The 23,719-nt window shown below is 45.2% G+C and overlaps 1 long non-coding RNA gene across 4 annotated transcripts in view; it reads right to left on the bottom strand.

Moving 5' to 3' along the window:
- LOC121161267 overlaps nucleotides 1–18,993 on the bottom strand; it is a 48,428-nt gene extending 29,435 nt beyond the window's left edge. The window contains exons 1-3 of one of the 4 annotated variants that reach the window (XR_005884672.1): nucleotides 18,734–18,985; nucleotides 18,161–18,613; nucleotides 14,582–14,619 (exon numbers count right to left, since the gene is read on the bottom strand). This is a non-coding gene — a long non-coding RNA (uncharacterized LOC121161267). Of the gene's footprint in view, nucleotides 1–14,581; nucleotides 14,620–16,320; nucleotides 18,614–18,733 lie in introns of those variants that run through there. The other 3 variants (XR_005884671.1, XR_005884670.1, XR_005884669.1) reach the window with 3 other exon arrangements.
- Nucleotides 18,994–23,719: the final 4,726 nt, after the last annotated feature.

The following is a 23,719-nucleotide window of genomic DNA, read 5'->3' on the forward strand; positions in this document are numbered from 1 at the left end:
AAACTTTAAAAACAAACTATCATTAAATGTAAATATCACATCACACCCTAAAAAAACTCAACTGGTAAAAATAACTTAAAATAAAAATAAAAGGGGTGATACCCCCCAGAGACACTATATGCCTAGCATTTTTAACACTTAATTCTTAAAATTTCACTCAAGAAGACTTTATTACTCCTGTTAACAAATATTCTCTATTGTGGCCTTCTAAATCGCTGCCTTGGTAAGACAACTAACTGACCAGAACACTACTATCCCTGGGCAGAGGTTCTGCTCTTGTCCCCACAGGATTTCCTGATTGATCCTCCAGAGAAACTGCAGGTTTCTCTGTTGCTCATCTGGCTTGAGAAGTGCAGCAGTTCTCATGGAAACATCCCTGTCCCTAAAGAAAATGGATCTTCCTTTAAAAATGGGAATTTCACAGGATGTAGCTGACAGCCGAGGCACCATTTATCACAGTGATAACTGCCAAGCTGCTGACATGGGGTCAACTTTAGAAGCTCTCACGTGAAGCAACCAACATGGTGCAATGTAAGGGGAAAATGTCTCCAGAGACATTGTTCCTAGCCATGGTTGCCATCACACTCTGTCCTCTGCTTCAGCTGTAAGCTGGGGTAATAATCACACTTACTGGACCTACATTCCTCATTCCCCACTAAATTGTTCTGTCACATGGTGGGATTCAAGTGTTCTGGTATGTCAATGATTTGATTTGGATTCCTGAGCATTTCAATGACAAGGGACCACTAATAAAGGAAGAAGGGATACAGTTTAATATAACTATGAGTTGGGGTCAAAAGGGACTCCCATTTGCATAGGGTCACATTATCACTGATTGTACCCAGAGCAAAGGGCTTAACTTCCTGTGCTAAAAAATAAAATCAACAAGATCATAGAGAAACAATTGTGTTTTTGTTGTTGTTGTTGTTGTTATCTGGTGTAGCTTTTCTTGAGTCCATAGTTAATACACAGGGCTGTCAGGCATAACTGTCACACTCCAGTTTATGATTCCATTATATCATGGCTATTTTGGGTATCTTGTGTGGGACCAGAAATAAGGAGGACGTTTCATATTTCCTATGAAAATGTCATAGATCAAAACCCTGTGGGCTCTGCCCATAGCCAGTTCAATGGAAGTTTATTGTGATTCAATCAGATTAATGAAACCAGTGAGATTCATGTTAGATCATCTGATTCTATTCTTTGGCATGGAGGTGGCATGGTCGTTCCTTTCTCATCTATTCCTGGCTACTCCCATCATGACCACATCTGAAAATTAAATCAATGCTCTGGAACCCATGGAGTCAAGGATAGAGACTGTCTCCAGCCAAACTGGAAACCTGTCAGTGTCATTTATAAAAATTTTAACTCAAGCTTGTGTTAGACTGCCTTTTGTGTTGATGGTGGGGTCTGTACATTGGAATCAATCTGTGAATTCTGTCATGCATGAATCGTTTTTTGTATACTCATTTATCTACAAATAACACTGCAAATTTCCCCCTGGGAAATTGTATACTTTCTCAGGGATCATGTGGGGTTGAGGATACTTGTTAGACTAGAAAAAGAATGGGAAGAGTCAGCATCTGTGTTCATTCTTCATAACTTGAATCAAGAGCTTAAAAAGCAGGCTACTCAGTTTATAGTAATGTTAATTGCAGCCACAATGTGGATCATTGCAATTACTGTTGCCGCAGCTGTGGCTGGAGTAGCCTTGCATCAGGGAGTTCAGACTCTATGTTTTGTGCAAAAATGGCAAAAAGATTCAGAAGATTTATGGGTTCACCCAGAGACAAATTGACAGTCAATTATATGCTGAGACGGCCAGTTTGAAATCAACTGTTAGAGAGACAAATTGACAGTCAATTATATGCTGAGATGGCCAGTTTGAAATCAACTGTTAGGCTGGGAGACCAAATAAAATTCATCAACCAGCAACTATCCCTAAGATGTGACTGGAATTATTCCACTGTATGAATGACTCCTGTGCCATACAGTGTACACAATTTAACTGGGAACAGATTAACAGACATTTGGCTGATCATGATTATATGTCATCTCAAATAAAGAAGCTTCAATCTGGTATTATGACAGCTTTTCAAACCTAATTAAGTCTCATATCTGGCAATCAGTTATTGAAACATATAGATAAGGATGTTTCAACTCCTAGTCTCTTAATAACCATAAGTATTGAGGAAGAGGATTACTTTTATCATTTGTACTTTTTTTGTATGTTTTTGCTATCTTTATGTAGTCAAAAGAAGTTTCTCCACATTCAAGTTAACTGCACACAATCACAGGGTGGTTCAACATATGTATGCTTCAAACGATCAGCTAGAAGAGATAACAGGACCAAACATGAACTCTGCAAAGGTGCCAGTTCAGGTGAGGCTCTTGGAAGAACCTGTCTTATTTAATAGATTTTGCTGTTTTGTTTGTTTTAAAAGATTTGTTTGTTTTTATTGGAAAGTCAGATTTACAGAGAGGAGAGACAGAGAAAAGACCTCCCATCCACTGATTCACTCACTAAGTAGCCACAATGTCCAGAGCTGAACTGACCCAAAGCCAGGAGACAGGAGCTTTCTCCAAATCTCCCACAAGGATGACAAGGTCCCAAGATTTTGGGCCATGCTCAACTGCTTTCCCAGACCACAAGCAGGGAGCTGGATGGGAAGTGGAGCCACCAGGATTATAACTGGAGCACATAAGGGTCCCAGTATATACAGGCCAAGGACGTTAGCCACTAGGTTACCACACCAGGACTAGCTTTTAAAATGTAATTGTTTGTTTGAGGGCCTGCTGACTTCAGTAACTTTCACTTTGCTTGAGATGTTATTGCAATAGGATTAACAGATAGCTACCAGTGACCACTCTGGTGTTGTTCACGTAACATGACTGTCTATTCTCTTTGACTGTAAAAACTGTTTTGCCTTCCCCTTAGTGCACTATCCTACAAGATAGTTGCCACCTTGCTCCATAACAAACTCATTTTTTTTTCCTTGAAAGGTTGAAAACTCTGCATTCTGATTTACAACTCACCACATCAAAAAATTGAAGAGTGAAGACCATATTGCCATCTCAGTCAATGCAGAGAAGGCATCTAATAAAATCCAGCACAATTTCATGCTAAAAACTTAAGCAAGACATTACCTGGAAAGAACATTCTATAACACAATCAAAACAATAAATGAACGCCCAATGTCAGCATCACACTACATGGAGAAAGGCTGAAAGCTTTTCTGCTAAGATATGGATCTAGACCAGGCTGGCCATTTTCATTACTTCTATTCCATATAGTATTAGAAATCGTTACCAGAGCTGTTAGGCAAGAAAAACAAATTAAAGGGATTCAAACAGGAAATGAAAAAGTCAAATTATCAGCATACACAGATGATAGGAGTCTGTGCATAGCAGAAATATAAGACTATAAGGAGTATTGAAGCTCATGAGAGTTTGGCATGGTAACAGGATACAATATTAATGAACATAAATGAATTACCCTAGTATATACAAAACCCATGGCTGAGAGTGAACTTGTAAGTACAGTCCCCTTTAAAATAGTGGAGAGGAACCTTAAATACCTTGGAATTGATTAACCGAACTAAAGATGTGGAAGATCTCTACAATGAAAATTACAAAACATTTAAAGAAGAAATAGAGGAAGACATTAAAAGATGGAGAAAGTTATCTTTTCCTTGTTCTGCAAGGTCAAGATCATTAAGATATCCATAGTAGCGAGCTGGGTACAGTAGACTAGTGGCTAAAGTCCCTGTCTTGTACATGCCAGGATGCCATATGGGCACTGTTTCTAATCCTTATGGCCCACTTCCCATCCAGCTCCCTGCTTGTGGCCAGGGAAAGCAGTAGAGGATGGCCCAAAGCCTTTGGGACTTGCACTTGAGTGGGAGACACAGGAGAGGCTCCAGGCTCCTGGTTTCAGATAAGCTCAGTTCTGGCCATTGCGGCTACTTGGGGATTGAATCATCAGACAGATCTCCCTTTCTGTCTCTACTCCTCTTTGTATATCAGACTTTCCAATTAAAAAAAAAAAAAAGAAAGAAAGAAAGAAAAAAATTTTGAGGAGTATGACCTTGGGATCCGGGTAGAGGGAACTTTGGCTGTTGGGAGCACCCAGGCTGGGTTGAACTCCATGCTTGGGGCCCTGACTACAGTCACCTCAACCATGTGGTGAGCCGGGCCTGGGAAGCCAGTGTGTCATTTCACACCAGGCCCCACCTGCTGGCTGCCCAGCGGTGAGCTCTGGGGCCTTGAGGGTGTGGAATTGCTGCCAAGGTATGTCCATGAATAAGGCCACTGTACGTCTGGGTGAGGAATCACTCCCGATGGACTCCTAATGACAGAGTAATTTTTCCTTTAAGGTCAGCAAGGGCACTGAGACCTGGTGGTTTAGAGAAGAGATCAGACAATCTGTATGGGTCACACTGATACACCAGCCTACTTGTGAGTCCTGCATGCATGGAACTTGTTATCACCAAACAATGCTGACCACCACATGCCAGTCTATGTGAAAGCTAAGGCTGGAGGCCTGTCTAGCAGGACTAGATCCTAATACCCGACAGAAGTTGGATCAGGGGAAGAGTCACATTTGGCAGGGCCATGAAACTAACCACCACACACAAGAGAACCAGGTCCAGGGGTAGATTCTGTGTGAAATGTATGAGCCAAACCCTGTGGAAATACAAGTCCCACTGGTTAGCTCAAGACTTGGGGTGGTGATGGACTGAGCTAGGTGTGACCATGGAACTTGCAATCACTCACAGGTAAAGGATCTGACAACAGTCTGAGCAGGCCAATGCAGCAGCACCCAAATGTGCATCCTAAACTAGGATGTGGGGTGGGCCAGGCTACAAAGTTAACCAGCTCATGCAAGACCAAGATGGAAGGGCAGCCTATGCTGGGCACTGGCCTAACACACACTGCCATGTATAAGATTTGGTGGGAGTGAGTCAAGTGGGGGAACTTGGGAAACTCTCCTAGTGGGTCACAACTCTCGTTGATGATCACATAGCCTAGGCCTGGGGGGTCAAGAAAGCTGGGTAAAGGTAACTCCGACAGATGGCTAATGTGTGGGTTGGATACAGAAGGGGACAGACTAGGCAGAACCAAGCAAACCTTAGCTCACAAGCAAGAACAGAAATCAGGATGAAGAACAGGTCATGTCAAGCTAGGCTCTTACACCTACTGGTCTGCATAAATCAGGAATGCTAGGTCACAATATCTAAGGAAAAGGACAAGACAGGTGAGGGGCTATGCCAAGCTGGGTCAGAGCAACCACTGACGTGCACATGATCTATGACTGGGAACAAGCCTGGTTGGGGAGCTAAGTGGACACACTGGCTGGGATGTGGCTCCCACTGGTGAGTGTGGGGACCTGAGTGGAAGCTGTGTTCTGATCTGGATATGGCTGCAGTGTCCAATAGCACAAGTGTGGACTGGGACTGGGGCACACTGAGCCAGGCTAGTCTTCAGTACCATTTGGTGCTCGTGAGGACCAGAGTGGGGTAGAAGGGACTAAACCAGGTCTCTGTCCCTATTGAGCCATCCATGAGCTGTGTCTTGTCATGGATGAACCTTGGCTGGGCTGAAACATCCAACAGTAAGAACCAGAATGGGTTGAAGGCCATTCAGAAAATGTCCACCGTTCCTGCCAGGACAGGAGGTGAACTAAGTAGGGTTGGCCCATGGAACCACCACTATGTGCAAGATCTGGCACTGGGGGAGGTTCTGATGGAGAAACTTGGGAAACTTCTCTGTCAGGACACAGTCCCTGCAGGTAAGTACAAGAACCACAATACGGAGCAACCCAGGCCAGGTAATATTACCCACTGACATACATTTGCCAGAGGTCAGGGGCAGACCAGGTTGAACCAGTTCACATCACCCGCTGATGAATCTGGGCACCAGAAAAGACTGTGGGTCGGGCCAGGTTCAGTCGCGACACATACCAGTACACATTACAGCTGGGATTGGTGGCCGGCTGGGCAGGGCAAGGCTGTAACCCTCACCGGCATCAGCTGAAATTGGGGGTGGGTCAGGCAGGCCAAGCTACAACACCCACTGGCAAATGCCAAGGTGAGGGGGGGTTAGGCAGACTGGACTGCAGCACCCATCCAGCACACATGAGAACCAGGGAGGGAGGAGGCAAAGCTGGTAGGGGCAATGTGGAGGGCTCCCCTCCTGGACAGCCAATCCCACTGGAGAGTGTGAGTTGGAGTGGCACAGACCAGAACAGACTGGGCTACAACATACGTGGACCACAAGTGTGCTAGATCAGGGAAAAGCCAGGCTGGGCTGACTGTTCTTATTGGGGCAAGCATAAATCAGAGTGGGTGAGGGTTGGCTGGCCTTTGCCACAGCATCAGCTGGCAGAGGCTGGGGCAAACTCTATTAAACTCAACTGCAGTACCACCTGGAAGGTGCATGATCCAGAAGTAGGAGTGGCCCAGTAGGGAAATAGTGGGCACCTCCCTCTGAGGTTATCACTCTCACTGGAGAGCTTGAAAGCCAGGACTGGGGCAGTGGTGGATAGTCAGAACGGCACCTGTCAGCCTGTGTGTGGGCTGGAAGGTTGGCCAGGTTGGGTTGAACTAGCTTTCAATGCCCATTGATACGTAGGAGAGCTGAATGGGATGTGGGACAGACTGGAAAAGTCGGTGATACATATGGGCAAGCCTTGGATACAGAGCAATGGGAAGGCCTGGTGGGTGTTATTGTGGGTCGCTCCAAATAGGCTGCAGCTCCCATTGGTTTATGTGAGGGCGGAGTATGTGCTGGGCAGAATCAGACTAGACTGCAACACCCATTGGTTCAAGTGAAAAACGGCTGGAAACAGAACTGACCCAGCAATTGCAACCACCAGCATATACGTAAGCTGATTAGGGCGAAAGACTGTGCCAAACCATGTATTGGCATGCACACATAAGAATCTGATCTGGGATTACCTAGCATGAAGTTTCTTTGGGAATCCCCCCAATTGAATTGCTGATCTCAGAATCCCAACATGAAGAGAAGTGCAGGTTACATGGTCTGAACATGGAGTGCATGTGTCAAAGCTAAGTCTCCTCAGAGGCTCAGACGGAGCCGTGGACAGCATATCCAGGTACACAGGGAGGATATGGCAGTCCATCGGAACCTGCAGAGGATACCTAGTACCACAACAGAGGAAGGAACTAATCGATCTACTTTCCCAGATGGGTGTTGGCAGTGAAAATCTGTACAAACGGAGACTCTAAGGTGAACTATGTAAGCCAGTACATTCTGGAGATACTTCACTGTGCTTGGAAGGGTAAGATTGGCAGCAATTCAGAACTGGGGAACTATCAAAACCACCTGAGTAGAACCCTCAGAGCATACCTCACATCAGGGACCTGTAATGGGTGGGAGGCTGGGTGGGGCTTTTCCCTTTAATTCCCCCCTTACCTCAGATACAGAAAAAATAATAATAATATGGAAACAATGGTCTTACCAACTTTCCTGTGGGCCTTGACCCTTTGTTTCCTAGTCAGCTGTGTAAAGATTATAAAGATAAAAATATATATTAAATAAATAAACTTTTTAAAAATCCATAATACTGAAAGTAATATACAAATTGAGGGTGATATGAATCAAAATTCTGAAAACATTCTTCTCAGAGCTAGAAAAGATCATACAAAAATCCATCTGGAAACAGAGAAGACCACAAATAGTCAAAGCTATCTGAAATAACAAAATGAAGCTGGAATCACAATTCCAGATCAAGACATACTACAAGGCGGTAGAATCAATACAGCCTGCCTCTGGTACTGGTACAGAAGCAGAGACAAGATCAATGGACCAGGAAGCAGTAGCAATTAATTCTATCTTCATTCATCCACATGGATCAAATCTCTGGGCCAAATTCCACTGCCTTCCCAAGCACATTAGCAGGAATCTGAATAAGGAGCAGCCAGGAATCAATCTGGCACTGCAATATTCTATGCAGTATGACCAGCAGTGATCTAACACACTGTACCACAATGCCAGGCCCAAGGTTAGTCTTTTTGATTCATTACTACTAAAAACATTCTCATGTGCCTTTAACAAATTAATTCGTTTTGTAATCCCATTCTTAAAAAGACATGCACCTTTCTCCAAAAGCTCTTAGCTCTGAAACAATGATTGTAATTTATGTAATTTGTGTGTGACTATCCCTTATGTTACATTTACGCTCACATCAACATATAAATACGCAACATAGCTTATACAGGAAATCACATTTATGGTCTAAGTCCTCGGGTCCCTCTACCCATGTGGGAGGGCCAGGAGAAGCTCCATGCTCCTAACTAGGGCCAGCCCTCCTTCAGCTAATGAGGGCATTTGTGAGTGAACCAGCAGATGGCAGATCCCTCTCCATCTTTGTTTCTTTTTCCATAATGCTTTCAAATACAAAATAAATTTTAAAATAATGTTTATTTCAAAAAAGGAGAAAAAGAAGCCGCCCAGTCCTCTGTGGACTTCTTCCTAATACCTTTAATACTTCATGCAAAATCACTGCAAATGTGCTGCTTCCATACAGTCACCCACAGTGGAACTGCAAATGGACAAGGTGGGATCCACGTGTCCTCACGTTCATATACAGCCTCACCACCCCTGCAGGCCCCGGGCCCAACCTCCACTCCACTCAGCCAGAGCATGGTTCTGGCCACAGAGAACTGAGGACAGTGATGTCCTCAGAAAAGGCAGTGATGTCACCTTTTGCTGGCAGTCAGCAGGAGGGGGAGTCCTGTGGTCTCACTTGCAATTACCGAGACTACAGGTTTCCTTTGACCTGGTCATGATGGGGGACACAGAAATCAGTTCTAAGTTCAAATAACATTGAGTCTTGCTGCCTTTATTGAATTTTCTTCAAATACGTCTCTATTTGCTCTCTCTTTTACACCATTTTGAGAAGCTTTGTGAGAATTTTTCTTTAAAATATTTTTAATCAGGGTTGTCATAGAGACAAAGCAGGTTGAGCCACCACTTGTAATGCTGTCATCCTGTTAACAGAGCACCAGTTTCTACATCAGCCACTCTGCTTCTGATCAACTTCCTGATGAGACCCCTGAAATGGCAGTGATTGATATCAGAGACTGAACCCCTGATACCTACATGAGAGCCCCAATGGGGATTTCTTGCTCTGGATTGGACCTGACCAAGCCTCGAACTGGAGACACTGGGTTCATGGTGGGAGTGACCTGGTGATAAAGGGTCTGGCTGTCCTTTCCACTCTCTCATGTGTGCTTGCCTATTCCCCAAATTTACATGTCTCTAAATGCCACACAAGTAGAACATATTAGATAAAAGAAAATTAAATTCAATGATATGTCTCCAATTAATGACCCACATGATCTGTGTGTGGGAGCCACAGAGATGGTCTGGATCATCCAAGCTGCTGTGGCAGAAGCTGGTTATCATACAAGGTTGCATGCTGGGGGCCATCTAAACTAAGAAGAGCCCTTTGAGGCATGCGGATAAGGTGGGCAGGGCTCCTCTGGGAGAGATGAGCAGGATGGGTCCCTTGTGACGTTTTCTTTTGCTTGAGTCAGGCCAAGCTTTATATTAAGAATATAATTTTTTAATCTAATAACTAGAATATAAATACTTATTAATCTTTTTAAAAAAGATTTATTTATTTTTATTGCAAAGTCAGATATACGGTGAGGAGGAGAGAAAAAGAGGAAGATCTCCCATCCAATGATTCATTCCCCAATTGGCCACAATGGCTGGAATTGCACTGATCTGAAGCCAGGATCCAGGAGGTTCCTCCAGGTCTCCCACACAGGTGCAGGGTCCAAGGCCTTGGGCCATCCTTGACTGCTTTCCCAGGCCTCAAGCAGGGAGCTGGATGGAAAGCAGAGCCACCAGGATTAGTATTGGAATCCTTATGGGATCCCAGCATGTTGAAGGTGAGGACTTTAGCTGCTAGGCCACCACACTGGGCACAATTCTTTTTAGTCTTGTAAATATCACCCCTAGTTCACTAAACTGGCAATATCATTGCATGTGTTGATAAACGCACCTATAAGTTTGAAGGCCTTAGTATAATAGCTACTTGTCAAACAGCAGAAAACCTTCATTGATTTATCATTGGGTCAGTTTAGTAGATAATGTAGGAAAATAAGCAGCATTAGCTAATACTGTGTTACAATGGTATTAGGTTTCTCTTTTTGGAAATGCATCATTCCATGTTTCATTTAGTCTCAAGTGCTACTTTCCAGTGCCATTGATTTAAGTATGTGCTGGTGTGGATGCCTGGCAGACATTCCAGAGAGCCATACAGCAGAAGACTCCTTTGCCCCCATTCACATGCAAGGTGGATTTTGGAAGACTGGACGTCAGAGTTGGATGTTTTATAATCCCTTGGGATGTTGCCTAACCCTGTACTCCCCACAGTAAGGCTCATAAGTGGCTGGTGTTCTGAACCTCTGTGGGTGAGCCTGACACTGTATAAACTTAGTTAACCATTACCCCGCACTCTACTCTGCACCTGTTTTTCCACAATGAAGTCAAGAATAATCATAACACTAACCCACTTCAGAGATGGCTTTCTTTAGAGCAGTTTACTGGTTCCTGTCTAACTACTATGGACATAAATGTGTTCCCCTAAATTTTATATCATGAAGGGTAGACCACCAATGTGACCCTACTTTGAGACAGCAGTTTTAAGAAGGCTGCCACCAGAAAATAATAGAAAACTGTGAAGCCCAGTTTAAAACTGACTCAGGTTCCTTTAGAAAAGGTTGCACATGGATAGAGTAAACACCACATGAGGTAGAAAGACTGAGGCTGTGAGTTAGCCAAAGAGAAGAGACCTCAGGGGGAACCAAGCCTATCACCGTATTGCTCTTAAATTTTAATCATTGGGCCTGGTGCGGTAGCCTAGTATCTGAAGTTCTCTCCTTGCACACACCAGGATCCCATATAGATGCCAGTTCTATCCCAGCTGCTCCACTTCTCTTCCAAGCTCCCTGCTTGTGCCCTGAGAAAGCAGTATAGGATGACCCAAAGCCTTGGAACCCTGAATCTGCATGGAAGACCTAGAAGATGATCCTGGCTCCTGGCTTTGGATCGGCTCAACTCCAGCCACTGTGGCTACTTGGGGAGTGAACCAGTGGATGGAATATATTTCTGCATCTCCTTCTCTCTGTATATATGCCTTTCTAATAAAAATGAACAATTTTTTTTAAAAGATTTTTTGAGAGAAATGCAAGCTAGGGACTGCTAACAGAAATTACAAACAAACAAGTTGTTAGAAATGGTTGAATTTTGGAGCCTACCAAACAGAATCACAAAGACATTAAAAATCTGATAAGGCAGCAGTGAAGTAGCCTAGTGAAGTAGCCTAGGCTAAAGTCCTCACCTTGAATGCACTGAAATCCCATATGGGCACCAATTCAAATCCCAGCTGCTTCACTTCCCATCCAGCTCCCTGCTTGTGGCCTGAGAAAGCAGCTGAAGAAAGCCCAAAGACTCGAGACCCTGCATCCATGTGGAGACCCAAAAGAAGCTCCTGGCTCCTGGCTTCAGATGGGCTCAGCTCTGGCCATTGGGGATCAGTGGACAGATGATCTGTCTGTCTCTCCTCCTCTCTATAAATCTTACTTTTCAATAAAAATAAGTAAATCTTAAAAAAAAAAAAAGCCTGATACAATAAAGAGTAAGTAACAACACTGAATCAGGAATAAAACCTGCAAGCAAAAGGTCAACAGCAGATGTCTTCACTACCAAATTCTATCAAATTCACACCAAAGATTCTAGAACTAGCTGAAACATCCTACAGCAAGAACCAGAATGGGTTGAAGGCCAGTTAGGAAAGGCCACTGTTCCTGCTAGGACAGGAGGCAAACTGGCACATGGACCCACTGGAATGCACGAAAGCTGGTACTTAGAGGGGTTCTGATGGAGGAGCCCGGACAACTCCTCTGGCAAGACACAGACCCTGCAGGTTAGTGCAAGAAGCATGGAAGGAAACAGCCAAGAGGTTATGGAAAGTGTCCCACTGGCATGCATTTGGCATGGGTCGGGGGCAGACCAGGCTGAATCGGTTCACATCATCCACTGGTAAATCCAAATGCCAGAACAGAGGTGTGGGTCAAGACAAGTTCGGTCGCAACAAAAGCAGTACACAACATGGAATGCCAAGGTGGTATTGCCTGAGCTGGATGTGACCGCAGCACCCAACCAGCACACATTAGAATCAGGAAGGGATGGGGCAGAGCTGGCAGGGGAATAAGAGGTGGTTCTCTAGCTGAACAACTACTCCCACTGGGGAGCATGAGCTGGGAAGGGGGCAGACCAGACCAGGCAGGGCCACAGCACCTGTGCACCTCATGTGGACCAGATCAGGGGAAAACCAGAATGGGCTGATTATTCCTACTGGTACAATCTATAATTAGAGTGGGTGAGGGTTGTTGGGGCTTAGCCACAACATCAGCTGGCAGAAACTGGCACTGGGGGCTAGTTATGTTGAGTTGAACCACAGAATCACCTGGAGAGGGCATAATCGGGGAGTGGGAGTGACCTGGGAGGGAAATAGTGGGCTCCTCCCTCTTGGATTATCACCACCCACGGGAGGGCACAAGAACTAGGACGGGGGCTGGGGTGGCTAGATAGACACCCAACAACATCTGTGAAGGCTGGATAGATGAGATGATTAGATGGAATTAGGTTACAATACTTGTTGACATGTATGAGAGCAGAAAATGTGGGACAGACTGGACTAGTCTGCCATACACACTGGCAAACCAGGGTAGAGGTGGGCCTGGTTGGGGTTATTGTGGGTTGCTTCAACTAGGCTGCAGCTCCCACTGGTTTATGTGAGGGCCGAGTATGTGCAGGGCAGAACCAGGCTGGGCTGTAACACCCATTGGTTCCAGTAGAAGACAGGGATGGAGACAGAACCAACCCAGCAAATGCAACCACCAACTGATTAGGGCGATGGACTGTGCCGGCTACTGTGCTTGCTAGAACACGCAAGAATCTGGATTGGCAATACCTCAAAATTTCTTTGGGGAGCTCCCAAATTGAACTGCTGGACTCAGAACCCTAACCAAGAAAAGACAGAACAAGTCAAACAACAACCTCAATTATTTGTCGGCAGCAAAATACTGGGCAAATGGAGACTCTATGAGGGGCTGTGTCAATCAGTGGATCCTTCAACGACCTCATCGTGCTTAGAGTGGTGAGATTGGTAGCAATTCATGAATGGTGAACTATCGAAACCACTTGAGCAAGTATCTCAGAGCATACCCCACATCCGGGTCTTGGGGTGGGTGGGAAACTGGGTGGGGCTTCTCCCTCAATGTCCCTCTTTACCTCAAATACAGGAAGGAAACAATGTGAAAACAATAGTGTTATCCACTTCCCTATAGCCCTTAAACTTTTTTACCCCAATTAACTAAGTAAAGATTGTCAAAATATATAAAATAAAATATGTATAAAATATATATTTTGACAATCTTTACTTAGTTAATTGGGGTAAATATATATAAACTATGAAAGGAAAAAAGTTCCAAATTTATACTGCACCCAACAATACTTAGATTCCAAAACTAGACTCAATCAGCTGTTGGGAGATTTAAAATTCAATTTTAAATTGAAAGACACAATGAAATTACTTCTTAATGCTTCTTCTGAAATAACTTTTCATATCTTAGAATAGCTAAAAAAAAATTGTAAAGTATGCCTGATAAAAATAGAGGTAAAATTATCAACATAATATACATAAAAAGAATCCAACAACACACCAATAAACTCACATATAATAATTAAGGTGCATCTAACTTCAGGATGTAGAAAATGGGCCAATAAATGAAAATCAACAAGCCAAATATTTCACATAAGCAGGATGGAAGATAAGCATCATTGAAATAATCTTTTAGAAAACTTTCAATAAAATTCAGTATTTTGTAATACATATATGTAAGTTGTGCAAATCTACAAATATTTATAGATATACCCCAATATACCACAACTGAGGTATAAGTATACCTCAGTAAAGTATCTACAGATGACAAACCTATAGCCATCATGCAACTGAATGCCAAAAATTCAAAAGCTCTAAAATATGCAACAAAATAAGAATGCCAACATTTTACTGTTATGCATTTTAATATTTTCCCAAACGAGGTAGGCAAGGGAAGGAAATCAAAGGCACAGAAGCAGAAATGCAGATACTCAATCCTTTTTGTTTTTTAGGTATTGTTTCTCCTGAATGTATTAGTAGTGAAACCTAATGGCTGCTAAGACGGCATTCAGCCATTAAAAAGAATAAAATATTACTATTTGCTGAAAAATAGATGCAACTGGATGTAATAGGGCTCAGCGTGGTAGCCTAGGGTCTGAAGTCCTAACCTTGCATGCACCAGGATCCCACTTAGGTATCGGCTCGTGTCCCAGCTGTCCCACTTCTCATCGAGCTACTTGCCTGTGTGCTCAGAAAGCAGTTGAGGATAGCCCACAGCCTTGGGATGCTGCACCCACCTGGGAGAATCAGAAGTTCCTCGCTGCTGGCTTTGGATCAGCGCAGCCTGGCACTTGTAGCCACTTGGAGACTGAAGTAGCAGATGAAAGATCTTCCTCTCCTTCTCTCTGTAAATTCGACTTTTCAATAAAAATAAGTAAATCTTTTAAAAAAATGAAACTGAATATTACAAAATGAAATAAGGCAAATGCAGAAATGAATCTAGCATGTTAGCGAACATACAAACATGAAAAATAATGGGTGCAAAATTATGATGTGATTATTACAGGTGAAGAATGAGGACTGGGGATAGGAAGGAGATGGAACTGGTAGCAAAAGAACATGTGACAGAAGGAACAAGATCCAGTGATCCATCACAGTGTGTGGCGGTTACAGTTCACAATCTGACAAACTTCAGAAAATGGAATGAAAGGCCTGGTACACCGTAACAGTAAAGATGAATGGAAAGCATGGCTACCCGGCTTACTCGGCTCATGCTGCATATATATTCAAATACTGCACTGTACCTTATGGTAGCATTCATTAACATGCTGATCAAAATTTACTAGAATTTTCAAAAAATCAGAAATCACCCCTTCACACACTATCTAAACGAAATTTGACAGTTCCCATCTACAGAGTATAAAATACGGTTAGTGCTCTTCTAAGTCTTTATTACTTTTTTTCTTTTTCTTTATATTTAGTTCCATATCCCATTCAAGGCAATGATTTTAGCCACTAGACTATCACTCCAGCCCCTTTTTAATTTTTCAAAAACAATTTATTTATTTGCTTAAATGTAAGCATTAGAGTAAGAATCAAAGCCAGATTGAGAGAGCTTCCCTCGATTTATTCACTCCCCATGTGGCCACAATAGGCAGCAACATGCAGGCCCAAACCAGGAGCCTGGAACTCCATTCAGCTCCTCCACAGGGGTGCAGGTGTCCAAGGAATCGGGACATTTTCTGCTGTCTTTCAAGTACATTAGCAGGGAACCAGATCAGAAAATGAACATAAGACTATAGCCAGTCCATTCCACTACATGGCATGCTGGCAATGTAACATGCTACCTCACATCTGTTACAAACTCTTCTAATCAAAAATCAGGGTTGCTTTTCTCATTGAACCTCTTGCTCACCCCATACATGATTTACAAAGGTGTTACCTGGCATTTTGTAAGTGTCACTGTTGAAAAACTAACCTTGAACTTAGGTGGAGAGATAGTTACATTCTTTAGTTATAATGTATCTATTCACTTGAAAGGAAGAATGACAGAAAAACAGATGTTTCGTTCACTGGTTTATTTCTGAATGGTTTTCACAGCTGTGTCTGTGTCAGACTGACTCCAAGTCCCACAATTCCTCTTGTGTCTCATATATGGGTGGGAGATTTGCAACCCCTTATGCCACCACCAGCTGCTTCTCAGATGCATTAGTAGGAAGCTGGACTGAAAGGGTGGAGCAGGTCCTGGACAGAAGATCTTCCTCTTTGTGTCTCCCCCTCTATGTATCTCTGCCTTTATAATAAAAAAGAAATAAATATTTAAAAGGAAGGAAGGAAGGAAGGAAGGAAGGAAGGAAGGAAGGAAGGAAGGAAGGAAGGAAGGAGTAGCCAGGACTTGAATTAAATGCATTGAAGTGAGATGGATTCACTCCACCATACCCATACCTGTCTTACCCTGTTTTATTCATTTTTATACTGATGTCAAATTACAGGTAAGGTATACAAAATTTAATTAATGTATCTCAGTTAATAAACACACACACACACACACACACACGATGAGTGTTTAGCCCAGCAGTTAAGAAACTTCTAGCTTACATTAGAATACCAGGGTCGCATTCCTAGTTCTGATCTTGATTCCAGCTTCCTACTAAAGCAGACCTAGGGAAGCAGTGATGGCCTCAGGCACTGGGTTTCTGCTACCCATAGGAAGAACCCGCACTGGGTTCTCAGCTCCCAGCCGAAGCCCTGCGACATACTTGGCAGTTGTGGACACTTAGGAAGCAAACCAGTGAATTGGAATTCTAATTTTCTCTCACATTCTTTTAAACAAATAATACAGAAATTAATCAGGCAAAAAGTTCAACATGATTTAGATGTCAGGTCATTCAAAAAGAGTGTTTGACATCAAATGAGGGTACATTCACATTCTCTATTTACATATCATTTAATATATACATCTTTATTCAAAGTGATATCACCAACAATGAACAACATTGTTTCAATTTGCAATAACATTGTTTCAATTTCAATGACAGAAATTATATACAGGATAGGTGAAAAAATTGGGACCATAACATACCTGAACTTCCCAAGGAATAGTACAGTGTTATTTAAAATTGGGTTTAGATTATAGGCAATGAACATTGCAGACTCTACATAAACTATACAAATAAAAATTTAGGAGGCACTCATCCTTTACATCTTAATGACAGAAAATGAAATCTAATAAGATGCTCAAATAAAATGAGGTGTGGGAATCTGGTGGTGTGGTTGAGAAAACACTCCGAAGATCCTCATTCTGCACTGGAATTGCTTTGCTTGTCTCATGACTCCACAACAAACTCCATCTTGCTGCTACCGCACTCCCCGGAAGCAATCAGCGAATTTCACAGGTGAGTCTTTGCGACTGCTCTCATCGACACAGACGGAGTTCCTGGCTCCTATTTTTGACCAGGCCTTGGCACAACTTTGCAAGAATTTAAGGAGTTAACCAGAAAATGACAGATCACTCTGTCTCCAAGACTTTTATAAATAAAATACCTGAATAATATATATTTGTAAAAACTATGAGAAAAAAATAACAATTTGAAGGGAAGAATTGGCATGGATGTTTGGTGCAACTTTTCACACATAATTTTGAGGACCACAGGCTTCTCCCCAGTGATTCTAAATAGAGCAGCATATTATGTAGAGGAAAATCTTATAAAACACAAGTGAGTGCACACCAACTTGCAGTAATCAGTACAAGTTCCTGCTCACAGTATAAGTTAGTGGCAACTATTTGGCAAAGTTATCACACAGAGAATTCAGTTAATACTAGATGAAAAAAATTAAGTCAGACCAACTCCTAAAGAATCACAAAATAAATAAATGTGCATGAAGGAACTGTGAAACTCCAATCCTTCTATCTTATCAATGCTTTATACAGCATCAGAATTTATCATGATTTGTAACGTGAGAATATTGTCCCATATGTAAAACACTTGCTGTGAATCAGCACATAGAAATAAAAAGAAAAATATTGTCATCAGTATAAAAAAAGCCAAGGCCAGCATTGTGGTATAATATGTAAAGCTATCAATTATAACACCACTATCACATATGGAATCAGCTGCTTCATTCCCAACCCAGCTCTCTGTTAATCAGCTGGGAAAGTCAGTGGCAGATCATCCAAGTGCCTGAGCCCCTATAACCCACATGGAACACCTGGAGGAAGCTACAGGTTCCTGGATTCAGCTTGGTCCAGCACTGGTCATTTTGGCCACTGGGGGAGTGAAAATCCAGCCCAACATGAAGTTGGAACTGTCCCTGGACACTCTCCCCTCCTCTCTGCACGATTTGGAAAAATTTGAGTCCTGAAGGCTCAAGGCCAATAATGGAGAGTGAGGCCACCAAGGTCTGGCTACTGGCCCCCCTCCCACCCTGGGGCCTGAGGAGACGCTCTCACACACTCACCACTTCCCAGCAGCTAAGGAGTCGGGCGTCCTTCCCAGGGCGCCTGAGCTGGAGGACGGTCACGGGCAGCAGGGGCTGCAGAGCCTGGGGCCTCTCACGGGCAGAGGACGGTCACGGGCAGCAGGGGCTGCAGAGCCTGGAGCCTCTCACGGGCAGAGGACGGTCACGGGCAGCAGGGGCTGCAGAGCCTGGGGCCTCTCACGGGCAGAGGACGGTCACGGGCAGCAGGGGCTGCAGAGCCTGGGGCCTCTCACGGGCAGAGGACGGTCACGGGCAGCAGGGGCTGCAGAGCCTGGGGCTCTCACGGGCAGAGGACGGTCACGGGCAGCAGGGGCTGCAGAGCCTGGGGCCTCTCACGGGCAGAGGACGGTCACGGGCAGCAGGGGCTGCAGAGCCTGGGGCTCTCACGGGCAGAGGACGGTCACGGGCAGCAGGGGCTGCAGAGCCTGGAGCCTCTCACGAGTAGAGCAGGTCTCGGGGCGGGAGTGGTTGCAATGTCCGGGCCTCTCGCGAGGAGAGTTCGATCAAGGGCAGCAAGGGCTGCACTGTCCCAGGCTTCTCTCTGCCCGGGACCTCTCACGGGCAGAGCAGTCACGGGCAGCAGGGGCTGCAGAGCCTGGGGCCTCTCACGGGCAGAGGACGGTCACGGGCAGCAGAGGATGCACTGGCCCGGGCTTCTCTCTGCCCGGAGCCTCTCAGGAGCAGAGCAGGTCTCGGGGCTGCAGCGGCTGCACTGTCCCGGATTCTCCCACAACAGAACCAGGAAGTCGAGTTTGGCGGCACCAGGAAACAACACCCCGAGTGCTTCTGCAGGGCTTCCCGGGCGCGCGTGATTGGACCGTTCGCAGACGGTCAGAGGAGGCGCAGCCAATCAGAATCACACGGGTGTGAGAGCGGGAGGGGGAGTGAGATTTGCCTCAGCGCTGAAGCTTGAGCCTCCCTGCGGCAGGGGGCGCTGTCGGCTCAGAGAAGTCCGCCTGCCGGCGGCTCTCCTGCCCTGTCTGTCCGCGAACTCCGAAAAGTGTGCCAACCTTCACTGAGCCTGCAGCAGATTCTTTCTCCTTTGTATCAGCCCTTTCCCGTTAGGTCGTTTGACTTTTTTTTGCGGGAAATGCCTGCTAGATATTTGAAATAAAGATGTTCAAATGCAGAGCTCCTGCGTTAGGCACTGCAGGTCCTGGCTAGAGCCCTGCGCCCAGAGCCCCAGGAAGACGCTGTGGCGCCGGGGCGGCCTGGGAGACCCGAGGCCCCAGAGCTGCTGCCTGGGAGACCCGAGGACGCAGTGCTGCTGCCTGGGAGACCCGAGGCCCCAGTGCTGCTGCCTGGGAGACCCGAGGCCCCAGTGCTGCTGCCTGGGAGACATGAGGCCCCAGTGCTCCCAGGGCCGCTCAGGGTCGCTGTGAGAACAGACAGTGCTGGCGCGGACAGGCCAGCGACCACAGGCCGGTGGATTTCCTGTCTCGCTTTGCTGCGGGAAATGCACAGCAAGGGCCGACCCGACAAGCAGAGGTGCACCTCCGCGGGGCGGGCGGGCCTGGGGGGAGGCGGCACCGGGTGATGCTAGGCCGGTGCGGCGGGAGAGGCGGGAGAGGGGGAGAGTGGAAGGGAGAGCCTGGGAGAAGCGCGGGGACAGGGAGGGAGAGTCGGCCAGGGCGGGGAGGCGGCCTCTGACTGGCCCTCCGGGATCGCCCGGCCTGGGAGAGGCGGCGGCTCCGCCCTCGGCCCGTGCTAGGCTGCTTCACTTCCCGCCCGCCTCTGGCCGCCCCTGCAGCTGCACTCATCTCGTCTCTTCCTCCTTCCGCGAGTCCCATCTCTGCCCTCCGCAGGCTGCTGCCCGCTGCCGGGTGAGTCCCTCAGGACTCGGTAGCCCAGGCGAGATTGGAGCCCTGCTGGCCTCAGGGTCCGGCACCTTCATCCGGGCATTGCCCAGTGCCACCGCCATCTTCGGTGTGACGCCCGCGGACGGGCTGGCGGAGGGAGGGGCCGAGATGGCGGCCCCAGGAGGCTGCAGGTTGCTGATGGCTTGGAGGAGGGAAGGGCTGAGATGGCGACCCCAGGAGGCTGCAGGCGCTCTCCGGGCTGCTGAGGGTGGGCTGTGCCCTCCGGACCCCACACCACTTCAGCTTCACTGTGGCGCCAGCCTCTGTGCTGCCCAGCTGGCTTTGTAAAATGCAGGACTGAAGAACATTTGAAAATGCAGTGTATACGTTAATCTTTTCAATCTCATTTATCTTACTAGTGTTAATTTCCTGATCTGTATTTTAATGTTCCATATCTGCTTCGTATTAGTACATAGTAACTTGCATAAGTATCTCATCGTTTTTGGTTTTGGTTTCTGTTGGATTACCTCCATACATAAAAGGATTATTAATATAAATTTATACTTCTTAAAACTTGACCACTATGCATGCAACTTCCTGACTGTTTAATTTCCTGTGTGAGACTGAGAAACTAAAATAAGAGCTAAGTAGTACTGAAGTGTGCTGATACATGAATTAAGAAAATAGTGTGCTAAGCAATAGATAAATAGTACTAGAATGATACTAATAAGGAACAATATTGGGGAGTAGTATTAAGAAATAGTTAAATAAATGAATGGCGATAAAGAAAATCAACTTAGCGGCAAAAATATGCACATATTAGAAGAAAACATTAGGGATAGCATTAAATGAGTAACTAGGAATAAGGTAATTTAAGCACACATGTAAGTGTTAAGAGATAACAATTAATACAGAGTTGGATAAATAATGGTAATTAGAATATAGGAGAAGTGATATTAAAGTGATGCTGATTGATCAATGGCTAAGCTAACCACTAATTCTGGCTGCCATAATGAGAGCTTGCTTCGCTTGCTGTAAGGAGAACCAAGATAAAGCCATGACAGGCCTCTGGCAGGCCTCAGACAGGCTAAGCCTAAGTTTCCGTCCCTAGAATTGAGGCAGCCGATTCCCCAACGTGGGCCACCACACACCCTAAATCAGAGCCAACGAATCAGAGGAGACTTGAAAGGTCCCAAGTCATCAGGTGGTCATGGTGATAGTCTGACCACTGGGGTGGGCATGGATAAGAAAGACTGACCACCAGAGTGGTCACGAGTGATACAAACTGACCAATTACAGTCTTGCCAATGTCTGTTTGTAGAATCAATGGCCCATTCCTAGAATTGCAGCCAAAACCCTGTATGAATTATATGTAGTATATGGTCAGGGTCCTTGTCAAGACTCCACTGTGTTGGATGAGTCTTGAACCTTAGCGCTCTAGCAATAGTTCCTTTGCCTTTGCATTATCTCGTGTAGAACTCTTCTGTTCAAGGCGGTGGGATAAATCCCATCCCAACACCTGCTCATGCATTCACAATAAGAGACAAAGTGAGAAGACATCTTGTCTAGGGTTATATATTGGTAATACTGGTCATTATAGATGCATGGTATCCTATCTTAATTATAAGGAAATTACTATTTTCTATTCTGCTAACAGTTTCCTTCATTAAAAGCTTAATTTTCCTAAAACCTTTTTAACGCTTAATGCTAATGATCTGTAGTGAGGTAGGCAGCTAGTTCAGGGTCACAAACTTGGAAGCCCCCATCACCACCTAGGTGTTCCCTTCTGCCCAGCTGTGATGCTCAGCTCTCACCACCTGGAACCTGAGAGGGAGCAGTATTGCATGGCTGTATAACCACCCCCTCACGAGTCCCTATAAAGGCTCATGATAGGGAGGGGCTCACTCTCTTGGTTGTGTGTCTCATCACTGGCACTCTCCAGTACCTGCTTGCTCTCTGGCTTCCCAAGGACAGACTCTGAGGACAGGTAACACCTAAGCATGGGCCCTGTATGTCTGTAGTCCTCACCCTCTGTTCACTGCTTGGGCAGGACAGTGAAGATGTTAATGCTAAGATGCTTTGTATGTCTAATGCGTGTACTTTTGAGAGTTCCAGGAGAGGTGAGACCTGGCAATAATGGAATGTGGACAGAGAAGCCAGGAAAAGGTGAATATCTGCAGATTTGTAAGTGTGCCCAGATTATTTGTTGTATGTCTCTTAGGATAACATATTGTTGGGGAAGCTGAGATATAGTTGTTCAGCTTAACGGATGGACTTCAGGGTAATGACCATCTGTTCCTCTTGGGGTTACAGTTGACTAGATTGCTGTATCTGACTTTTCAATAAAAATAAATAAATCTTTTTTAAAAAAGAAACTATACTGCTGGCACTTTCAATGCTTTATTTTCTGTCAAGATTGAAAGAATAAAATCAAAATGCTAGAACTGCAGTCAGAACAGGATGAGCTAAGCACCCTGTCCCAAGCTCTGAGGCTGAAGCCTCCAGAAGCCTCTAGGCAGTTAGCTTCATGTCTGACCAAAAGTAAAATCATGAAACTGAAGCCTCCAAGAACCTCTGACAATGCCCATTTGACTACAGCTGACACAACGAACCTGTCTTAGAAAATGCAACTTGGCAAAGGATCTGATCTTGATTTTTTTAAAAGAGAAAAGCCACTTCCTTAAATATAACGTGAAAATATGAAATTAAATTTTAAAGTCTAATTTATTGCACAAATTATAAATTTCAATATTTATAAAGAAAAAAGGTTCCAAAGTTTCAACCAAACATGAGAGTAGGTATCATCCATGCCTTGTAAGGCTTCACTGGTGAGTACAGGTTGTTCTTGGGATCCAACACCACCATCACACAGACAGACATGCACAGTGATGGTTGTGGGCCCAGCCACAGGCTCACCTGCTGGCACTGCTCTGGATCCCCATGGGCACCAAGGCCATTGGGCAGGCTAGGGTAAAGGGTATACCAGAGCCGCTGTCTGCTCTGGCTCATAGGCAGGCTATCATGTGTATGTGTGTGTGTGTGTGTGTGTGTGTGTGTGTTTTCTTCCTCCAGATGTACTGGTGTGTCCCCAGTTGCCCACAGGGAACCCCCTGCCTCTGCTGCCCACAGCTTCCAAATAGCCATGAGAGCCTTTCATGAATAATTTCATGCTGTTATGCCACTTACAATACAGATGCACACAGGGTGGAGGAGATGGCCGGGGATGATGAATGATGGACATTCAGTGAGGCAGTCCCTTTGACAGCAGCTTATCTACAAGGAACTGCAGCCACCGCAAGAGTCAGCAGACGTATGGTGAACCTGGTCTGATGTTTGGTTAACATGATCATCATTCTGGAAGGCATGGACTGAGGTTTGCTATGGGATGTCGGCTAGACAGTGGTTAATTTGGCCATCAGAGAAGTCGATGCTTGTTTACTGAACTGATAAGCACTAGATGTGGTAAAAGGTAGCATGTCTGAATCAATGTTGTTTCCAGAGAGTGACAACATAAATGGTGAAGAGGAGTTGAAGAGAGAAGCCAGGCTTGGACAGAGTCAGGCACCTGTGAGGAGGGTGACCTTGTTTTCAGTTCTGGACCTTGACCCACCTGTGGTAGATGATCACTTCCTTAGTGACTCACGATCATTTCTAAATAGGTAGGGGTGGGATCTCATAAGTGGTCACATGACATGACCAAGAACTGTGGAATTACAAGATAGCTGGGAGGACAGAGGCC

Source organism: Ochotona curzoniae, unplaced genomic scaffold, assembly GCF_017591425.1.
Source record: "Ochotona curzoniae isolate NIBS_2020 unplaced genomic scaffold, NIBS_Ocur_1.0 contig_4791, whole genome shotgun sequence".
Classification (NCBI taxonomy): domain Eukaryota; kingdom Metazoa; phylum Chordata; class Mammalia; order Lagomorpha; family Ochotonidae; genus Ochotona; species Ochotona curzoniae.